The sequence below is a fragment of the Polypterus senegalus genome, chromosome 17 (assembly GCF_016835505.1).
Source record: "Polypterus senegalus isolate Bchr_013 chromosome 17, ASM1683550v1, whole genome shotgun sequence".
Lineage (NCBI taxonomy): Eukaryota > Metazoa > Chordata > Cladistia > Polypteriformes > Polypteridae > Polypterus > Polypterus senegalus.
Window position 1 is genome coordinate 29,179,418 of NC_053170.1, and position 22,024 is coordinate 29,201,441.

Genomic DNA, 22,024 nt, shown 5'->3' on the forward strand with positions numbered 1-22,024 from the left:
TGAAGTTGACTACCTGAATAGACGAGTCTTGATGTGTAAAAATCCAAGTCCAAGTAGTAAAAATAGTAAAAAGTGTCCAGGGAACGAGTTCACATAAAAGAAAGTGGTAGGGGTGATCAGTGAAACAGAGAAAAAGGTAGAAAGATAAAGTCATACACGGAGCTGCTGGAAAGGCTGCCACTCGTCAATCACATTGTACTTTGCAGCTTTGGCCAGGTGTAGTTGTTAGTTGGCTTTAAGCAGATAAGTGTGCGAGTGGAATCAAAGTTTGGAGTAAAGAGAGCTCCTACTTGCTCTTTTATGTGCACCAACATACCTGACATGTGCTCGCCTATTTTCCTGCAGAATAACTTCCAGTGACATGAAGTGTTTGGGGTCTCCAACTCCAGTCCTGGAGAGCTACTGTGGCTGCAGGCTTTCATTCTAATCCTTTTCTTAATTAGTGACCAGATTTTGCTGATAATTAACTCTTATTGATGCATAACTTAAGACTCAGGCCCCTTAATTATTTCTTTTTTCCTTAATTAGCAACCAAACAATATTGAGACACAAAATGAACCAACATATAAAGAACAACCTGCGTCCATCACACAATAACTGAAAATAAAAAAGGTAAAGGCCTCAGTAATGTTGATCTGCTCAGGTCCACAAAACATTTTGTTTAGGCCACAACTTAGTTGGTCATCTGTTGGCTCACTTCACATCAAATTTATGTTTCGGTGCGATTTAAGGAAAAAAGAAAAAAGAATAAATTCAGCGGTCAGAGTCAATTAAAACAAAGGAAAATAGTTAATTAGCAGCAAAAACAGGTCACTAATTAAGAAAAGAGTTAGAATGAAAACCTGCAGCCACAGTAGCTCTCTAGGACTGGAGTTGGAGACCCCTGGTTTATTCAATCAACACGTACCCTTTTTAATCTTCAGAACTTCATTGTGTATATTTTATTTATTATATGTGGTGTCAGAATGTTGTTAAATAGACTTTTTTGTCACATCTGTGGATCTCCCATTTTGGGATTTATTTGGAAATGAAGCTACAAGGTGTTAAGATTCTGCAAACTTTAGGAATTTTTTTTTTTTTACTGCTAATGTGACTTTTTAGCAATTTGGATAATGGGGAATCCAAATACAGTATGTCAATTACTTCTATAACAATATAACCTTTTATTCACTTTATATTTAATATCTAATTGCCATTTTTTTTTTCATTAGTGTCACCGTTTTGTGGTTGCTTTGCTATGACGCAACAGGCTATTGCAGTGGACCGTGTTTCGGGAAGCCACTTGCTGTGAAGTCATTTACGTGATGCTATTTCATTCAGTTCCGCAAATCAAACAATGATGGTTTTTCAGTTTTTTGACTTCTTGTGGCAATTCCTTTGGAAACAGTTTCTGAATAGCTATTGGTTTTGGTGAACAGAGTCCTTCTGATTCTTACCTTTTTCACTCATTTTTATCTCCTCACCCCTTTTCCTTATCCTTGTGGTCTATCATCATTTCATTCCTTGGCAGAACAGAAGGAGCAAAAGGGCCGTCAGAGTCTGGCGTATGGAGGAGGGTTTGGGTCGAAGGTTCAGTGATCAGGAGAAAGAAGCCAGGATCAAAATGTAGGGGTGGAAAAAGGATTGTTGTTAGTACTTTAATGTGCACAAGTGAGCTAGCTGCCCCACCCAACATTATAGATAGTGGGTTAGGGTTAGGGAGGCTGTCGGGTTTTGGTTGTCTTTTGCTTGTAGTTTGTATTCACCCCTTGTTCACCCCACTATACGCTAATAAAGTAATAATAAAAAAAATGATAAGTTTGGCCTACATGGCATCATTCAAACTTGGTGTTACAGCGGCAGACCAGTTTGAGAACATTTCCTGTAAAGACAGGAATTTTTATTACTAGACAAAGATGACAACCCATCCAAAATTAGTTCCTACTTCACCCCCCAGTGTTGTTGGAATAGATTCTGGCCTCGTGTGATGCCAAAATAGATGAAGTATCTTTGAATAGATGTGGACAAAAGCTCAAAATTTGGAAAGGTAAGCCAAGAAATCTAATTTTTCAAATGTTGACCTACAAAAGCAGTTCACATCTTGGGTCGATGCCTCCTTCTCAGGGTCCTCTGTGCCCTGCCTGCTTTTGGGTGTTGAGATGCTGTGGGCTTTACATCTTATGGATAGTCAAAGCAGAGTTAAGAGGGAGGTGCCTCAGAAAATCTTGGAACCGGATGCAGCTCTTCCTGTAATCCATCGTTTCTTTCCTGATAGTGATGGGCTGCTTCCCCCATAGTCCTACACCTGCAGTGCCGCTCTACAGACAGGAAAAACACACGAAATACAAGAAAAATTAATAAAAAAACATTGTGATGCTAAGGAATAGTACTACTCTGTCCTTAAAATGGACACAAAGATCAGCTCATAAAGAAGCCATCCAGCTCTCGAAGTTTGGTGCCAGCGTTTAAAATTCTGAAGTTCTTCGTTCTCTGCACTCCCAAGTCTCTCTGGTATTTCAAGAGGAAGTAAAACATTTTCACAAGCTTCCTCGAAGTCAGCTTTTTTTTTTATTTTAATTCCCTCTTTGCAAACAACCTCCTTATCTGTGACGGCTAGGAAGTGACATCCTGGCCTCAGCTCAGGGGGTGTGGGCTGCAGTGTGCCTGCCTGCCAGACTGCTCTGCTCCATCTTCCATAATCCAAGAGGAACCTGCCAGGGTTTGAGTGTTCGCTGAATGTTGGAAGTGGGACTTTCACACTTACTCTGGTAAGAGAAATGTATTTATTCACTTTTCATTTCTGAATACTTGTAACTTGCCACATCTGGGGATTGCCATTTTGCTTCATCCTTTAACCAGGTTGGGGCTTTTTGTGGTTGGCATAGACAGACAGCTGCAAACTCAAGCTTCAATTACGTGAAGTGATTAGTGATACCAAAGTCCGGGATTCAAATGCTAGTCTGGGCACTGTCCGAGTAGAGTTTACATGTTCTCCTCTTGTTCTTGTGAATTTTCTGTGGGTTTCTGAGTGTTGATGACTAAAAGTTGGGCCGGTGTGGCAGTGTAGTGGACTTATCCCCTGTCTATGATTGGACACCTAATGTTGGTTGAATATGTTTCTTCTTCCTGTTGCCATATATTTAAATAAGCTAGTTAAAAAAATGAAGGAAGTTCAGATGACTAAAATATCTCATTCAGGTTAGGTAAAATGGGCTGAGTGGGCCTGAAATGTTGCCAGCAATGGGCTATGGTAAAAATAAAATCACAAGCTGATTAAATAAAACAGAACAGAAACATTTTCCTGTATTTGTGGCCACCAAAAATTGAAGCCAAGCTGCACTTATGGACACAAAATAAGGTAGAGGTGGGGAATAAAGTCCACCAGCCTAGTTACTAAGCCGCATTTCCTGGGAATTGTAACCTTTATTTTATATACAGTAGTGTCTTTATGTATTGTATAACAGTGCAAGATGCTGAGCCATTGAGCAATTGATTGAATATTGGAGAGACTGGAGCACTGGCACGTGAAGTTATCTGTTCAGTTTCACAAAGTGAGTCAGACGTATGGTTTAAACGGATACTCTAATTAATTTTGTATAGCTATATTTATTATTAGTGCATGTTTGTCTAATGTCTTAATTTAAAGTGATTTACTGTATATAATCAGGTCAGGATGCTGTGGTTTATACGTATAATTGGAGTCTAACAGGTTAAAGTGAGTCACATTGTGAGTCAGAGACAGCAATTGGACTGGAATCCTTTCAAGACATCTCCCAGTAATGATAATTATTATTGTATGTTAGCTTGATACCTTTATCCAATGTGATTTACAAAATCGTAAAAGGTTCAAATGTTTATATGTATTTTTTTTATAAGTGTCTGCTTGGCATGTCAGATGATTTATTAGATGTCAAAGAATAGCTAAGAGGAAGTGACTAAACCTGCAGCCTTGCACATACAGTCCAAGTCCTTTCACACAAAGTCACACAATGATAACTGCACTGTACGGGTATATCGAGCTCAGAACCTTACTGTAAACTGTCAGTTTTTTTTTAGAATTAGAGCCCAGGCAGGTTGGCACATAGGAGTTTTTAAGTCTAATGCCCTAAGCACTAGGAGTGGTTCCATGATGCACATAGTGTCACCTGCTGGGTGGGGGGAATATAGTAAATAGAATAAAAATGGACCTTCACAAGGAGCTCACTCTGTCTTTGATGTACAGTATGCAAGTTAGCTTATCAATTCACTTTTTTATTTTATATTTTATTGATTTTATTTAAATCAAATAACATTCCATACAAATAAATCAAGCTTTACAAAAAAAGGTTTGAAACAATTCACTTTTACTGCCAAATATAAGACATCTTGTGACAAAATCACAGAAATTGCTGCTAATTTGTGTTGTACCAAACTATGGAATTCTGGGAGGAACCAGAAAGACCTCAACTTTTTTAACGCACAGGATCACCTAGAATCTGACTTCTTCCTGGTAGAGTGTTTGTTTTTGTCTCCCCAAAATGCCATATTTTGATTTGTTTAATCAATTTTAAATATCTTTTTCTTTTATGTAGTAAATAGATCTAGTTTTGGAAGCAATGGATGCAAATTATTATTCTGAAGATCTTTTTGTTTGTTTATTATAGTCAGTCAGTCAGTCAGTCATTATCCAACCCACTATATCATAACTACAGGGTCATGGGGTCTGCTGGAGCCAATCCCAGCCAGCACAGGGCTCAAAGCAGGAACAAACTCTGGGCAGGACGCCAGCCCACCACAGGGCACACACACTCACACCCACACACCAAGCACAATTCAGGATGGCCAATGCACGTAACCTGCATGTATTTGGAGTGTGGGAGGAAACCCATGCAGACACGGGGAGAACATACAAACTCCACGCAGGGAGGACCTGAGAGGTCTCCTTACTGTGAGGCAGCAGCGCTACCCACTGCGCCACTGCACCGCCCTGTTTATTGAAGTATATCTAAATAAATATGTGAGTCTTGCTTTTCAGCTGATACCCTTTGGGGTTGGTTTCCCCCTTGAAACAGATGTCTACTGGCCCCAATTACCCAGAAATGCATTAAGTGGCTCGTAAAATGAAAAAAAATGAATTAGCCTATTTGCAGGTGTTTGTTGCTTTCCTGATTTTGGTTACTTTTCATTATTTATAACTCTGTACATATTTTGACCTTATCATTTGAGAAACATACTGATAAAAATAAATTGAATTTATGAATATTGGTGCAGTGCAGCTCCAGAAGTCAGAGTTCAGACATTAGCCTGGTCATTGTCTGTGTTCTCCGTGCAGTCTGAATTCTTTCCTTGTATTTAGGTACTCCAGTTTTCAATTCCATTACAAAGACATGAACTTTAAGTTAAAATTGACTTGGTGTGGCTGTGTGTCCTACAATTTACCCTGCCTTGTGTTAGGAAAAACAAATCTGCTGTTTATTTAAGGTCATTCTTTGAAAACATTTACTTCTGTAATTGTGAACTAACTAAATGCAGAAATTTCATGACATGGTTGCAATAGTGACTTCCATTATAGATCAGAAAGATTGGGCACATAATATCTCCATGTTGCAAGGTTGAAAATAATACATCCTTCTTTGTTATTTACTATGATGCATTTTGGAATATTATGAACTGGACAGATATGATAGTGTGAGAGAATGAAGGGAATCAAGGAGAATGATCAAGGAGTAATATAGTTACTGTGCATAAGTGTTTTGGTGTGCAGTTAAAAAGAGAATGCAGAGCATTTGTCTTAGACAATAGACTGCTGAAATGGTTAAGTAACTGCACGGAATGTTTCAGGTAGTGGCTTAAGAAACTGGCTGAGGTCGTGTGTCCAGTAAAACGTGACAGTTGTCAGGTGCCCAGTTTTCCATCAAAGAATAAGAGCTGAACTTAAAAGATATTGAGACGAACAAAAATGTAGTAGAATGAGACTTTTATTTGGGTATGTTTATTAGGATGTGTAAACTAAGGAACCAATCAGCGTAAAGGGTCATATGGTGTAAGCCAAGGAACCAATCAGAGTAAATGTCAGGTGACATGTCAGCATTGATTCAGCACTGTGATGTTTGCTCTTAGACCATTCCTTTGACACTAAGGGTACTATCCCTTAGTAGACAGCTGTAACAGGGTGTCGCTCTTCTTGAAGAGAAATTAAAGACACATGAACAAGCTTCCTCCTGTCTGATGGTTTTTACTTTTTATTTAGCCTTAGAAATGAGTACATTTGAGGGTCAGCTCAAGTTGGACGGTTAGGAGACAAAATCAGAGAGGTGAGATTGTGCTGGTTTGGACATGTGCAGAGGAGAGATGCTGGGTATAATGGGAGAAGGATGTTAAAGATAGAGCTGCCAGGGAAGAGAAAAAGAGGAAGGCCGAAGAGAAGGTTTATAGATGTGGTGAGAGAAGACATGACAGTGGGGGGTGTAACAGAACAAGAGGAAGAGGACAGAAAGAGATGGAAGATGGTGATCCGCTGGGGCAACCCCTAATGGGAGCAGCTGAAAGAAGAAGAAGAATATTTGTAGTTTATTTTATTTATTGTTTCTTAAGCTTTTAATTTCTTTCACACTACTTTCCACTGTAGTACAGTACATTGACCAAGTCCATTAAAGTACACTCTGGTACATAAGCATGGCTATGTTTCGCCTCACTTCCAAACTTCAATCCTATCAATGACTGAAAATGAGAAATACTTTTACATTTAACTGATTTAGATTTCACATTTTTATCATCAGTCCAGAAAAAGACAATTCATTTATTCTCTCCCTATGCTGAACAATCTGACTTCATTAAATTATTACAACTGGTTCTTGATCACAGGAATGCATGAAATAAATCTCCTCAACATACACTCTGATCAGGGTGTGAAACGTTGTTCAAACTGGCTAGCAGCTTACTTAATATCCTTGTCTCTGCTGCCTGACTGTGTACTTACCATACCAATGCTCAAGGTACATAGTAAGTTCATTTCTATGTCTGGTTACACCGACGTTAGACAGGCAATGACTGAGTAATCACGGACACAATGGAAACGGTTATTGTGTAAGTAAGGCCTATTGAGCTAAAATGCTTTTATATTTTACTAAAACTGCGGAGTTCGGACGTTGGCCTAGTAACAACTGTATATCATGTCCCATTACTAATTCTCCTTCTTTTCACAAAAAAATCCCAACAAATTTACAGCTTTTTAAAATTGAAATGGGGTCAGTCTGTTTCACTGTTAAATTGCCCAACCTGCTGCAGTTTTCGGTAAGCTGGATGTGTGATGAAAGGCTTCACATCCAAGTTAATGTCCATTTACAATGTTTGAACTTAATATTTATGTAGTTCTTTTATATCCTGCTTATAAGCCTTCTCCAGCTGAAGCAGCCCAAGTCAGTCTCATGTTCAAGGCAGCATTCATAAATGACTTTGGGACTAATCATTGAGTCTCAAAGGAGCAATGTTCAAGCCTTGCCTTCCATGGTGCAGCTGGGCATCCACAATGCAAGGCTCTTTGAACCTACTGCTAGCAGAATAAAGAGGGACGTGGGTACAAATTCATTTGTGTGTGTTGAATGCAGTGTGGGAGTCGGAGTAGGCGGGATGGGTGCAGGGGGCTAACTCCTTGTAAACAGTGGCCCACCTCAAAGTTCCTTATTCGACACAAGACATCACTGTTTAATAGAGTCAGATGATTAACACAGAGCTTTTTGTAATTTTTTTTTTTGGAGACAGAACTTCCATTGTCCCCCGTCTGACACGTTTTCTTGCTTATTTTACTCTTGCTTTCTGTCTTTTGCCAACATCTCTTTCAAAACCCATTTGGTATGAGCACAAAAGGCACAGAAATGTGACTGCTGTGTTCTTTTCTTAGCTAAAGCGTTAATTCTTAATTTTCTAAAGCACCTTCCATGGCAATCACTGGTACATAGTTTTTAAAAATCAAATTTGAACATCATGATGCAAAGCATCATTGGCTTACATGCAGCAGAACGTAAATTTTCATTGCAGCTTTCATAGCAGAACCTATCAGAAGTGATGCATATACTGTCCATCCGTTAATCTACCCATCAGTTTTCAAACCTGCTTATCCACTTTACGAAATGGGTCTTCATATGCCAGAGGATAAAATGATAGCTTAATCTAATTTTTTTATTTGCTATATTGCCCTTTCTAGAAAGCCATATGGGAAGGTGCTTAGCAAAGCCCATCAGGGGGTATTCATCTAATTAAATTTATGAGGTTCCTTTCATACTAGATATTGTCAAAAATATACACCCAGTATCGTATTCATTTCAATGCAATCATTTAATCTAATGTATAAAACTGAATGTGTGTTTGGCTGATACACAAATGCACACCATTGAGTGTATGTTCATTTTGCACAGGTTCCCCAGTTGTGCAGGCGAACACCATAGGCCATGAAATTTAGTTTGTGCTCCCACACCAGGCAGGACTGGTTGGTACATCCAAGCTGGATACTCTCAGTGTTTCCCTACTACTAAGTAATATTGCACCTCTTACAGCTGATATCAACCCAAGAGACTTTACAGAACAGCTATGCAACAAAAGCTGTAAAAGAATTAAATAAATGTATCATACAGACAATAAAATAGTGAGTTAGAAAAGTGAAGAAATGTCATTAATGAGGTATGCAATATGGCACTTTTTAAAAGGGAGAGAAGAAATAGCTGTCATTCTAATTCACTGTATGTGTTATTATATTATATTATCCATCCATCCGTTATCCAACCCGCTATATCCTAACTACAGGGTCACGGGGGTCTGCTGGAGCCAATCCCAGCCAACACAGGGCGCAAGGCAGGAAACAAACCCTGGGCAGGGTGCCAACCCACCGCAGGGTGCACAAACACACACACACACACTAAGCACGCACTAGGGACAATTTAGAATCGCCAATACACCTAACCTGCATGTCTTTGGACTGGGGAGGAAACCGGAGTACCCAGAGGAAACCCACGCAGACATGGGGAGAGCATGCAAATTCCCCGAACCCGGGTCTCCTAACTGTGAGGCAGCAGCACTACCACTGCGCCACCGTGCCGCCTGTTATGTTATATTATACAGTAGCGAGGTACTGCACGATAACGTGCAGTGAATACACTTGACTTGAGCATTCCTAGTTTTTGTTGTCTTTCTCTGTCTCTGTTTAGCATTCGTTTGCTCAGAGGTTGATGCGCTTGCTGCTTCCTGAGCAGCTCTTCTTTTTTCCACCCTAGCGGCCTACTTCTTCTCTTCTTTCATCATCTTTACACATTAAAACCTGATTAAGTTAGTTTTTGTGTTGCAATTACTTAGTATGTTTTCTTTCATTTTTCACTTAAGCTGGCACTTAAGTCTTCAATCTGCCTCAAGAATGATTAGCGAAGGTGGTAGGGAATGAGAACGGCACCCATACGCATGTGCCACACGGCCGCCTTGCTGCGCGCTGCCGAGAGTTGATTCTACAATAAAATAAAATAAAAATAAAAGAGTAATAAAAATCATCACCCCGAACGCCGATAGTAGACGTCACGTAGTATATATGTACCAAATTTCAAGTCAATAGGTAAAAAGGTTTGCGAGCTACAGGTGATTTAAAATCCTGGACAGACAAATGAACAGCCACGCTAGCGTATTATATAAGAATATTATATTATATTATATTATATTATATTATCTGTGGTAGGCTGGCGCCCTGCCCGGGGTTTGTTTCCTGCCTTGTGCCCTGTGTTGGCTGGGATTGGCTTCAGCAGACCCCCGTGACCCTGTAGTTAGGATATAGCAGGTTGGATAACGGATGGATGGATATTATATTATATTATATTATATTGGTGGCACGGTGGCGCAGTGGTAGTGCTGCTGCCTCACAGTTAGGAGACCTGAGTTCGCTTACCGGGTCCTCCCTGCATGGAGTTTGCATGTTCTCCCCGTGTCTGCATGGGTTTCCTCCCACAGTCCAAAGACATGCAGGTTAGGTGTATTGGCGATCCTAAATTGTGCGTGGTGTGTGTGCCCTGAGGTGGGCTGGCGCCCTGCCTGGGATTTGTTCCTGCCCTGTGCTGGCTGGGATTGGCCCCAGCAGACCCCTGTGACCCTGTGTTAGGATATAGCGGGTTGGACGATGACAATTATATTGTATGTGCCACCTCACAGATCTTGTGTCCTGGATTCTCATGCCACAATAAGGTGATTTGTCCTTGTGGAGTACAATGGGTACAGTTTGGGTACAATTCACTGTCTGAATTAGTACACCACCAGAGGCCATTAGAGGTCAGAATCATTGCTGAAAGTTTAAATAACGTTTTATTACTTTTATGATCCAGTCACAGTAACTCTGGGGAAGTGGATGCATTTGAATATGCGAACTTTTGTTTGGCCAAAATCAGAGATTTTCAAACAATGATGCGCGGTTCTTCTGGCTAGTACAGCAGGAGATTAAATGTTCACAAACGTTTGAATAAACGGTTTTATGTCTACTATCTAAACTTTATCTATTCTTTAACACATTATTTTCTCTTTATGAGTATAACCCCTACAGATTTTATTTTTTTTCTCCAGCTTTTGGAGTTTTTTTTTTTTTTGTTTTTTCTGTCCACCCTGGCCATCGGACCTTACTTATTCTATGTTAATTAGTGTTGACTTATGTTTATTTTTTATTGTGTCTTCTATTTTTCTATTCATTTTGTAAAGCACTTTGAGCTACATTTTTTTATATGAATATGAGCTATATAAATAAATGTTGATTGATTGATTGATTGAACTCCTACATGTATGAATAACAAAAAGCTCCCTTAAATAATAGTCAAGATGGGTTAGTTCTTCATATAAACATGTGATTTCCAAGAATGTAAAGTCTGTCATTTTAAAATGGCAACCCAAATTGACTGCATAGACAATACCAGAAAAGTACTGAAAGTAATCTATCTATACTAATAAAAGGCAAAGCCCTCACTCACTCACTCACTCACTCACTCACTGACTCATCACTAATTCTCCAACTTCCCGTGTAGGTAGAAGGCTGAAATTTGGCAGGCTCATTCCTTACAGCTTACTTACAAAAGTTGGGCAGGTTTCATTTCGAAATTCTACGCCTAATGGTCATAACTGGAAGGTATTTTTCTCCATTAACTGTAATGGAGTAGAGCTGCAAAGACGTGGGGGGGCGGAGTTTCGTGTGACATCATCACGCCTCCCACGTAATCACGTGAACTGACTGTCAACGCAGTGCGTAGAAAACCAGGAAGACCTCCAAAAAGCGCTTAAGAAAACATGCATTATATAATTGAGAAGGCAGCGAAACAATAAGAAGCGAGGGAGTGAAATATACTACCATATTCATGAGTGCTGCTACCTCGGAAAGAAAGCAAGGTGTAAACCTAAACTTTAAATTAAGTTCATAGACAGGATACCCTGGCGTTTCACATGCCCACAGGTAATGCGGGATACAAGTTTAATGAGAGGACGCAGGATATAAACGAGAGTTTTGATCACTTTGTAACTAAGTTAAAATTGTAGGTGAAGGGGTGTGCTTATGCAAATTCCGAGAGACTGTGTTTGTGGGGGATTGACAGCTAAGGCGGGTGGGGGAGTCACGTCATCATCTCCCCTCCCACCTCATTTCGCTCTGAGCTGAGCTCTGCGGCTAACGCTGTCTTCCAAAGCAACTTCGTCAGACTGCCACCAAATACTCACAGAAAAATCCACAAGTTAATACACACGCTGTCTCTAGAGTTTCAACACACTGAATCCTCCAGGCACTACTTACAAAAGGTCACATTGACAATCGTGTTACGCTATTTTTAAAATCTTTCATTTTCTTAGCACAAGCACAGCTGAGAAGCTTGATGCATGTGCTCCATAACGCGTTGAAAAATAATGCATTTAATCACACTTTGCATTACAAGCAAAGGGAGCTTTTGTCAATGCATGATTTCCTGGTACACCGATTACATTGATCAGCGCATCCCGATTCATTTTACCCTCGCACACCTTAGTTTGAGAAGAAGTATGAAAAATATGAGGTTAACACAGAAAAACAGATCACCAATTCAAGCTTTATGAATAATCGATTCGCCATCAATAATTGTTTTGGTAAAGCCATCCTCCTTCCATTTTATAATTTTTCCGCCACTAGCCATGATTAAATGAACGGTAAAAAGTAAGAGCAAGCGAGGGTGACTTATTTAGGCAGGCATATATATGACAGCAACACTCATGACAATGTCAATCATGTTACGTTATTATTAAAATGTTTCCTTTTCTTTTCATTACTTCTTTAACACACTACTTCTCCGCTAGTAGGCGGGTATTTTGCTATATATATAATATATGAATTACCTCCAAAGAGCGCTGAGACTTTTGATATCATGAACGTGTGTACAAAAGGGGTCTCCTGCCCAGCAAAAGTCGAGCAGCCAGCGCGTGCATAGCTGTGCCGGCCTTTGAGACGCTGACTGCGCTTCTGCCTTAAGTCAAAGTGAGCACTTTTAATTTTTTTCATCCGCCCCTGAGCTATAGCCCAGACAAGTGCAAACACGGGACCCCTTTTCTACACCACGGCAAAATAATATTAAGGCGATTCACACTTTCTTATGCACGATATCGATTATGAGGTCCTCAGCTCGGATTATGAAGACACGCACAGAGTGGAGGACTGACAGTGCCATCACAGCCGATTAATGGCGGGACGTCTCACCAGTCTACACAAGACCCACGCGACTGTCCCCAAAAGGCGATCATAACGTCAGCGAACACATCTCTATACTATATAAAAGAAAAAGGCAACTTTCCTTTCTTTACACCTTTTTCCTTTTATCCCAAACCAAAGCCTTTCTCTCTTAACACGCAGAGGACACAAAATAATTTTCTTTAATTGCCGGTAAGGCACATTACCAGAGGCACAAATTTGAACGCTCACATAGAAAATGTAATTTCTATACCACAGCCGTCGTGTAGCGCCTTTAAAAAGGGATCTACTACCGCGAGATGATCCATATACATTTTAGCTGCTGTTAGTTACTTACCTGTTGTGTTACACAGTCTTTAAAATGTAGTTTACCCAACCACTCCAGTAGTGCTCAATGTACCTGTACTTCTTAAAACGTTAATGTTTTACTGTTTAATAACTTATAGACTATATTTCATTATTTTTCCCTTGCACTCAGTGACCAAAGCTATACACACACATATAGACACATACAAACATACACACAAGTATATGTACAGTATGTGTATATATATATATATATATATATATATATAAACACACACACCCTATCTAGATATATATATATATATATATACACACACACACACATACCACACACACACACACACATACATACATACATACACACATATATATAATTTGTATATGTAGATATGTATATAGATATGTAGATATGAAGATATGTATGTGTATATATATATGTATATATATATATATGTATGTATGTGTGTATGTGTGTGTGTATATATATATGACAGCAGCAATCCAAGCTGTGAGAAAACAGTAAAAGGAGGCGTGTCAGACGTGGTACATTTTCTGATGCAGCTACGAAATCAACTTTGTGACGCTGCAACCAAATACACAAAACAATTAATTTGACAATCATGTTACATTATTTTTAAAATGTTTCCTTTTCTTTTCATAACTTCTTTAACACATGACATCGCTGTGAAGCGGGTATTTTGCTATATATATATATCACAGCGACACTCATAACAGTGACAAAACAATTACATTGACAATCATGTTACGTTATTTTCAAAATGTTTCCTTTTCTTTCTCTTTCCTTCTTTAACACACTACTTCTCCGCTGCCAAGCGCGGGTATTTTGATATATATATATATATATATATATATATATATATATATATATATATATATATATATATAGATAGATAGATAGATAGATAGATAGATAGATAGATAGATAGATAGATATGAGAACAACACTCATATCAATGACAAAACAATTACATTAACAATCATGTTACGTTATTTTTAAAATTTTTCCTTTTCTTTTTCGTACCTTCTTTAAAACACTACTTCTCCGCTGCGAAGCGCGGGTATTCTGCTAGTAATATAATAAAGCAAAACATATATAATACTGCATAAAAATATATGCATCATAATAATAAATCCTTACAGACGTTTCTCCCATGTCTGTGTGGGGGTGTGAGTGGTCTCTGAGATGGACTAATGTCCTGCCTAGGGCAGTTTCCTGCCTGTGCCCAATGCTGTCCCCCATGACCCCGAATGGTTTAAGAGTGTTATGCTGTATGGGGAACACTTAATAAGTTGCATGACTGGTTGCCATGTGGCACTGTTGTGGTAGCAAGCGATCGGCTCACATTCAAGTAAGAGTCTGATCGTTGGCGGGATCATTGGTTGTGATTTTAATGGGCGATACAATGGATGGGCAGTGGAGGACTGAGTGCCAAGGTAAAACGTTTACGTGGTATTTTGGGTGGCAATTTGCATCTGGTGCTGCTTTATCTGGATTCCTGCATACACCCTTGTCAGGGATCCGCAGGGCTGTGGGGCTGAGGTTTTGGGGTCTGGGTCCCACCTTAAAAGAAGCCTGTTCTCCTCAGATAGGTGTGTTAAAGTTGACAGTGGAGTGAGGCTTAGCTCAAAGGACAGGGAGGAAGGAAGGAAGGAAGGATTTAAAAAGGAAAAGGTGGTGGATTGTATTTAGTTGAATTAAATGATGTTGCAGTAAAGATGCCTGTTGAAAGAAAAGAGGAAATCAATGGCTTATATGGCTGCAGGACTATGTCTAGCACATTTGTGTTTGGGATTTGGTGGACTGAGATGTCCCCAGTGGTCACAAGTGCTTAGCATTTTGAAGTTCACATGTGCTCTGAATTTTTTGTGACCTTAAAAAATGTTGTGCTTAGCATCAATTACACAAAAAATGTCCACATTTGAGCAACGAGCCATAATAATATTTTGCCAGCTTCTAAGGGGGTGCCTGGCAACCAAGCACTTACCCAGGGTTATTTTTGTTTGCCATCACTTTTTCTAAAAGTCCCAGTGCTCATGCAATGCTTCAGGCTCAACTATCTGCATCTCACAAGTATTCTTAGTGAACGAGATACCTTTGTTAGCATTACAGCAAAGTGTGAAAGATGAGAAACGAGGGGCTCAGTTAAGCAAGTAAAGTTGTGAAAGAGCTTCACATTGAAGAGCATGGCCAGACTGAATGCCAGTTAACATTGAATTTGTTGCTCCTGTTTTCTCCTTAAATGGTTAGTTGTCAGAACAGTATTAGCACTATACAGTACATATACTGTATATCTAGTGACGTGGATCTGATTCTTTGGTCAGTTGCTGTCTATATAGATATTGTAAATTCTTATTCATGTTTTTCCTTCAGCATCCCCAAGAGAGGCTTGTTATGTTAAATAGTTGGATGTAATTGTACCTATGCTTGTGTTTTTGAGAGTGAGTATGTGCTGCTCCCCCAGCCCTGAACTGGATTTATCAGAATGAATAATGGATAGGTGGACGTTTTAAATCAGGCCACTGAGTGACAAGCCAAAGGAAGGCAGAATCAGCCTCAGGCTACAAACTCAAGTGCAGTGAAAGCATGCAGCCAATGTGGCTCTCCAGGAGCTGAATGTGTTGTCCCCGATGTATACCAAAGAGAGACCGCTGCTAATTCTAAACTGGTTTAAACATTTTGACAAAGGAAGTGTGTTTTGAAATGTGTTAATGAAGTAAATGAAGACTGAGAGAAGGAGGGTGAGAGTAGGATTCAGTAAAAATGATATGGACAGCGTCTGATATCTGTTTATTTTTTAAACATCTCCCTGAAACCCTCTTGTGTTTTTTACTTTCATAGCTGAGCTGCTAATCAGCTGGCAGTGGGCAGGAAACCGAAAGGATGGGATTGTTTTTTCCTCTCTGGCACTGGCTGCTGGCGTTTCCCAGAAACAGACCTACTGGGAAGATTAGACTTGCAAACCTACAGTTTTTGAATTTTCTAATTTATTTATTTTTTGGTGAATTTGGTCCAAGGTGTTTTCCAGACTCAGCTTCTACCATGGACCAGGAGAAACCTCAGGCTGAGACCCACAGAGTCATGTCCATTAAGAAATGGCAGCACTGAGCAAATGAATCCATCTGTTTAGTGAACCACCTACATTCAGTTTCAGGGTCTTAGTGAAGCAGACTTGGGTATCAATTCATCCGAGATGATAAGATGATGCTCAGATCTACTTGCAAAAACATGTGTGGTTGTTATGATAAAATTCTAAGAACTTTTAATCCAAATCAGTGTCACAGGGCACCAGTCCATCGCATCACACATATACACTGGGACAATTCAGAATCACAAGTTCATCTAATATGCATGTCTTTGGGGAGGAAGAACACCAAATGGACAGGAGAAAAGAGGCATACTGCATATTGACAGCAACAAGGCACACGATGTGAGCTCAGAGGTTCTGGACCAGCAAGGTAGTGATGGTAGTGTCCACCATGCTGTGCCGCCCTGTAGATATCACTTCATGAGTGAGATATCTAATAATATGGGTAACCATAGCCTCTGCTCTTTCTGCATTTCTGACTTTTGACACCTAGCTATCACATCACCGCTCCTTTCTTCTAGACCTTTCCTCTCTTCATTTCTATTAATTCTCCAGTGGAGAGTATTCTGTTTAAGAACAATCGCAGCTAAACTAATCCTGCCCTCCTACTAGAGAGAGACACATAGCTTGTGTCCCTAACTCTAAGATAATTATCCTTTAAAAAACATATTCTTCTTGAACATTCTGCTTTGAAAATCAATGGTGCTGCAGAGATTAACATCAATTCCTGGAAACTGCAATTAATAACATGTGATTAATAACTAGCTCTCCTCTAAAGATCTGTAAACTCCTATCACTTTATTTCATTTCAATAGTGTTTATTCAGCTCTTTCAACACTCAGGAGGTTGGGGTGATTTGTTTTATTCAACTTATAAATTTTACTAACTACGTTATATTTGCTTATATAATACTACACATGGCTAATGACTAGTTAACAAAAAATATCTATATTTTTCACTTATTCGATAAATAATGTCTTTTGGTGGCTGGGTATGACCTGAAGTAGTGTCACATTGCTGAATTATTGTCCTCCAGAGCAAAGTGGCAAGGGGTATAAATGCCAGCCCTTCTACACTACATGCAGCTCAACCTCAGCATCTGTCAGCAACACCTTGTGAATTTCTATAGAGGATGCATCATCACCACAGATACCACTCAATAACTGAGGGGGAGCAAGCAAGTCGTCTTGACAGATTCAGAAAGAGGATGTATGTGAACTTGTGGTGGGTGAGCACTGAGAAAGATGACCTCAAAGTTCATGATCTGCAGACTTGGTGATGTGGAACAGCAGAAAAGGGTTTTGTGTCATTTATGTTTACAGTAGAGAGTCCCAAGGCTGACCAGTCTGAAACAAACTACTGTACTGTACGTGAGTGTAGTCAGACGGCAAAACCTCCCATTTCCTACCCTTCCTCTACAAACCTCCATAAGTCAATGTTTTGTGTTTTTAAGCAAAGTCACAAGTAGTTGAAAGTGCTAGCGCTTATGAATCCAAATGTCCAGGAGTTTCTATTGTGACAGGTAGATTTAGTCAATTTTCAGAATACCAATCAATATTTGAAGATTTAAACTAAATGAAAAATAATATAGCAAGCACTGAAATGATAAATTGTGACACAACAATATCATCAGCTTATCCCTCTCTCAAATATTTATAATAGCTAGGCGTTTGTCTAACCTCGGCTCTCAACAACCACAGAGTACTTTGCCCGACTTGAGGATCCACACTTGGAAACAAGGACGAAATGACATAATCTTGATGGCAAGGCGAATGTCTGCACTCCTTCATATAGCAGTCTATATTAATTTGTTTGCATTGATGCTCTGCAAGGACACATGGACTCTTTTGGGAAGCGGCAGAAATGTACATATGTATGATGTGAGGCATATACTATATATGTGAGAGGACAACTATTTGCTTAGCGCCAACATGTAGGCATACGCAATTCACAATCTCTGGAGTATGTGAGAGCTCTTAAGGATGTCACCAATTTCTTGTCCCATTCTGCCATTTACTGTAGAAGAGTGCTACATGTAGGCAAAATTAATGTTAATTATAAATACAAGATGGGGGACATTGTCCTACACTTAGCAGCCTCTGTTTATGTGGATACATAATTTTATTATCTGGGCAACCTACAGAAGCAATTAAGAAGGCAAATAAAATGTCAGCTTATATCATTGAATACTGCGGTGGGCTGGCACCCTGCCCGGGGTTTGTTTCCTGCCTTGCGCCCTGTGTTGGCTGGGATTGGCTCCAGCAGACCCTCGTGACCCTGTGGTTAGGATATGGCGGGTTGGATAATGGATGGATGGATATCATTGAATATAAATCAAGGGGTGCTACAGTCAGGCTGTATAATGGGATAGTGAGATCTGAATTGTGTGCAATTCTGGTCAACATGCTACAAATTCAGATAAAATAGAATATGGAACTGTGCAGAACTGGGGCCAAAGACTATGTCGCCTGTGATAGACTGAAGGAATTAAACCTTTTCAGTCTCGGGCAGTGAGGAACTGCATCATGGTTTCAGTCTTAAATTTACTTTACCTTAATTTTCAAAACTGAGAAAACAGTCATGTGCTAGTCATTTATATGCACTATTTCAGGTGGTTAGGACCTCTGCCTCAGAGGCCAAGTATCCTGGACTTCTGGGTCAAGTAGTGCTGTCATGAAGCCCGACTCCTTTGTCCATGTCAATGTGTGTCTGGTGTTTTCCACACATCCTTAAGATTTGTGTCTTAGTTGAACGAGCGTCTCCATAAGGACCCAATGTGTGAGAATTGGACCTGCAACAGACTGGTTAGCTGTCCGGGGATGGCTCCCACAACCTGCTGCCAAGATAGGTTTCTGATCTGAAACCAAAGGAGCAAGTTAAAAAATGGACACACAAATGAAAATGAAAATGATAAAAATCAGTTTGTAGCTTTTCAGTCTGAGTACAGGATCCATGAAACAGAAAAGGAGAACAATCATTCTCTGGTTAGAGTCTTAGGGTTATCCTCTTTATTGTGTAATGTCATCCATTAAAGTGTCTATCGGCCTCCCATTTTAACTGGACATTGTTATTGAGTGCTTGCTGCAAAACTCAAAGTAAAGTAACACTTTAGGTAAGTATTTATGTCTCCATGCTGTTTCACACCTGGCTGTAAATATACTTACTGTGTGTGTGGTAGAGATATATTTACAACCAGCCAGACATGCAACATGTGTATGTGCACTCATCCAGGTAGCCACAAAATAAGTACAGTACATGGAAATAAGACTTAGCTATACTTCAGTGAGATAAACAATTGCCACGTACGTATATTATAATAATAAAGCAAAATGCAAAATGTTAAACTCTAAACACAAATTAAAAAATCCAAAGCCAGTTTACCAAATCAATCAAGAATACAATGCAAAACAACAAACCACAGCTGCTTTTTCATTCATCCATCTTCTTAACCTGCCTAATTCGTTATAGCTAGCGTCAAACTCACAGTGGGAATCTTTCCCAGACAAGGTGGCAGTCCATCACAGCGCCCAGCCACCCTCAGTCACAAAGGTAGGATTTAGTTTGCAAGTCTTTGGGAATGTGGACTGGTATACCAGCTATGGAAACCCATATTAACATGAAGATAATAGGCAAACTTTGCAAAGTGAGCACCCAAGCTGAGATTTGAACCGAGGAGTCATGCAAAATGTTTTAATTTTCAGCTGTAATGCAGTGGCTACACAGTTACGGAGTCCTGGGCTTGGTTTCTCTCTAAGTATGGCATTTGCAAGTTCTCCATGTGCCTTTGTGGTTTTATCCTCGTTTTTTGCCTACTCCCCAAAGACTTGTATGTCAGGATTATTGGGCATGTGTGTGAAAGTCTTAATTAGTATTAACACCTTTTGTGAAATCTGCATGCTATGCACTTGACTTGTTCATTTTTGTAGCTGAGCAATATTTTGAGAGAAGCGGAAGCCACTACTGCTTTTTCTCACTGGCTTGTCGCTTTGCTTAAATTAGAATATATTTAGGTGCACTAGCCTGTTGGTCAATGCAAATTAAAAATAAAATGAAGGCTTCATTCTAAACCTCATTCATTTGACTGCTTACCAATGCTAATGCAGCAGGATTTACAGACGGGGCCTCTGCTGGCAAGTGCAGGTGGCAGCGGTTTTAGTTGCGCCGTGTTTTCTTTGCATTCATTGCCGTCTTCCCCAGATTCTAATATTCTAATATTCATGTTTCCCCTAACTGGTGGATTTTTTCCCTATGTATGATATAATTTAGCATTTTTTATTTGAAATGTGATGTATGTGCTCTGCAGTGGATTGGTGCCCCACCCAGGGCTGGCTCCAGCTTGATTTAATAATGCTTCTGCAATCTGTATTAAATGCATTGAAATGTTGACGGATGCACGGATGGATGGATGGATGGGACACGTAATGCAATGTAATGTATCATTAAAAGCAGCATGGTTACCCATAATGCCACCTTATAGAATTTGCTGTTTGGTTTGTTTGAAGGTCAACTATTTCTTTTGCTCACAAGACACTTAAACTAACATAAATTTGGCAAGGGTGCGATGATAACATTTATAAATTACAGTGGAAAGGAAAAAGTGCACGTGAGGGAGAGATGGGTCTAAAAATAGTATTTAGGACCCGCCACAATGAAGGTTTCACAGCCCATGGACACTGGACACTACTTTAGTGACCTTATTTTGGGGGACGTTGGATAGTATGTGATTGATTTAGTTGTTTTTTACCTTTGCTAAGCAATTGTAGGCCCATTATTATTGAGAGTTAGTGATGGATTACATTGTTAAAATGTCACAAAGAACAAGTATTGTACTTCATTTGTGTGATGTAGCAAATTACACTGAGCATCTAAACTTTATTTTGATCTGTTGCAAAGGCTTACATATTTAACTCTTTAATGCTACTTTTTTAGCCTAGTTCTTGATCCATTCCAACTAGGCTTGCCTGTCTTCTATTTTAATTGTCTGTACCATCGTTTTCATCTTGAATCTTCTGTACCAACTGTGTCGATCCTAATTCAGGTGTACTGTCTACTCATTCAGTTACTATCCATTTACTTTCAGTTCATCACTATCAGCCAATCATTCAATCAATCAACGTGGAGTTTCATCATGTACTGTAGCTACTGTATTGTTCTTCTTGGCACCTGCCATTTGAACCTATCAGTATATTTAGAAGCTCTTTAGTACTTTATCAAAATATGTTTGTTGTTGAAAAGTGGTGCATGTTTTGTATCTGCTTGTTGATTTTTTTTATTCCTAAGATTACATATATTACATGATTTTTCTTATACCTACTTAATCCAATCTAGGAACTCCTAATTGTACAATGCTCAAAAATTAAATGTAATATCCTTTTGTAATTTTGTTAGAGTGGTAAATTGCATGCCTTTATTGGCACTATATTAAAAAACGTCCTGGTTAAAATCATCCTACTAATCTCCTTTGACATTCATTGAGAAATATGATTATCAAACAATTTATCAATCACTTTGAATTTGTACAGCCCCTTGTATTACTCCTGTTGTCACTTGCTGTGTAAAAAGCCATCCTGGTGTCTGCCAGTGGAGATTTTCCTTGAATCTGCTGTGTGTCTTTAGTGATAAAATCACATACATAACATTCTTAAATATGCTTAATCCATCTGAAGGACCCCTGATACTGTAAAGCACCTTGCAGTGTTATGTGTGCAACAATGTGCATGCAAAGAATGACTCCATGCTACCGGTTGCTTCCTGGGAGGTTCCTGAACCTGCCACCGTCTGCAATGTAACCAAGGGATAAGTCTAGCAAACGAGGACACTTCCACAAATCTAGGGGTAGGTGCATAAGTGAATAGGCGCTTTTATCAAAACAATCAAAATAAACAATGTTCACAAATATACAGTGTTCAAAGGTTCATAAGTAAATAATCCATAAAAG

At 39.4% G+C, this 22,024-nt stretch overlaps 1 protein-coding gene across 5 annotated transcripts in view; it reads left to right on the forward strand.

Annotated features, from left to right (window-relative positions):
• Positions 1 to 22,024, forward strand: part of yrk (Yes-related kinase) — a 169,639-nt gene that overhangs the window by 49,286 nt on the left and 98,329 nt on the right. Inside the window, exon 1 of one of the 5 annotated variants that reach the window (XM_039739757.1) lies at positions 2,648 to 2,747. The exons of the other annotated variants lie outside the window; for them this stretch is intronic. The gene's annotated coding sequence lies outside the window, so the exon portion shown is untranslated. Of the gene's footprint in view, positions 1 to 2,647; positions 2,748 to 22,024 lie in introns of those variants that run through there. 5 annotated transcript variants of the gene reach the window in all.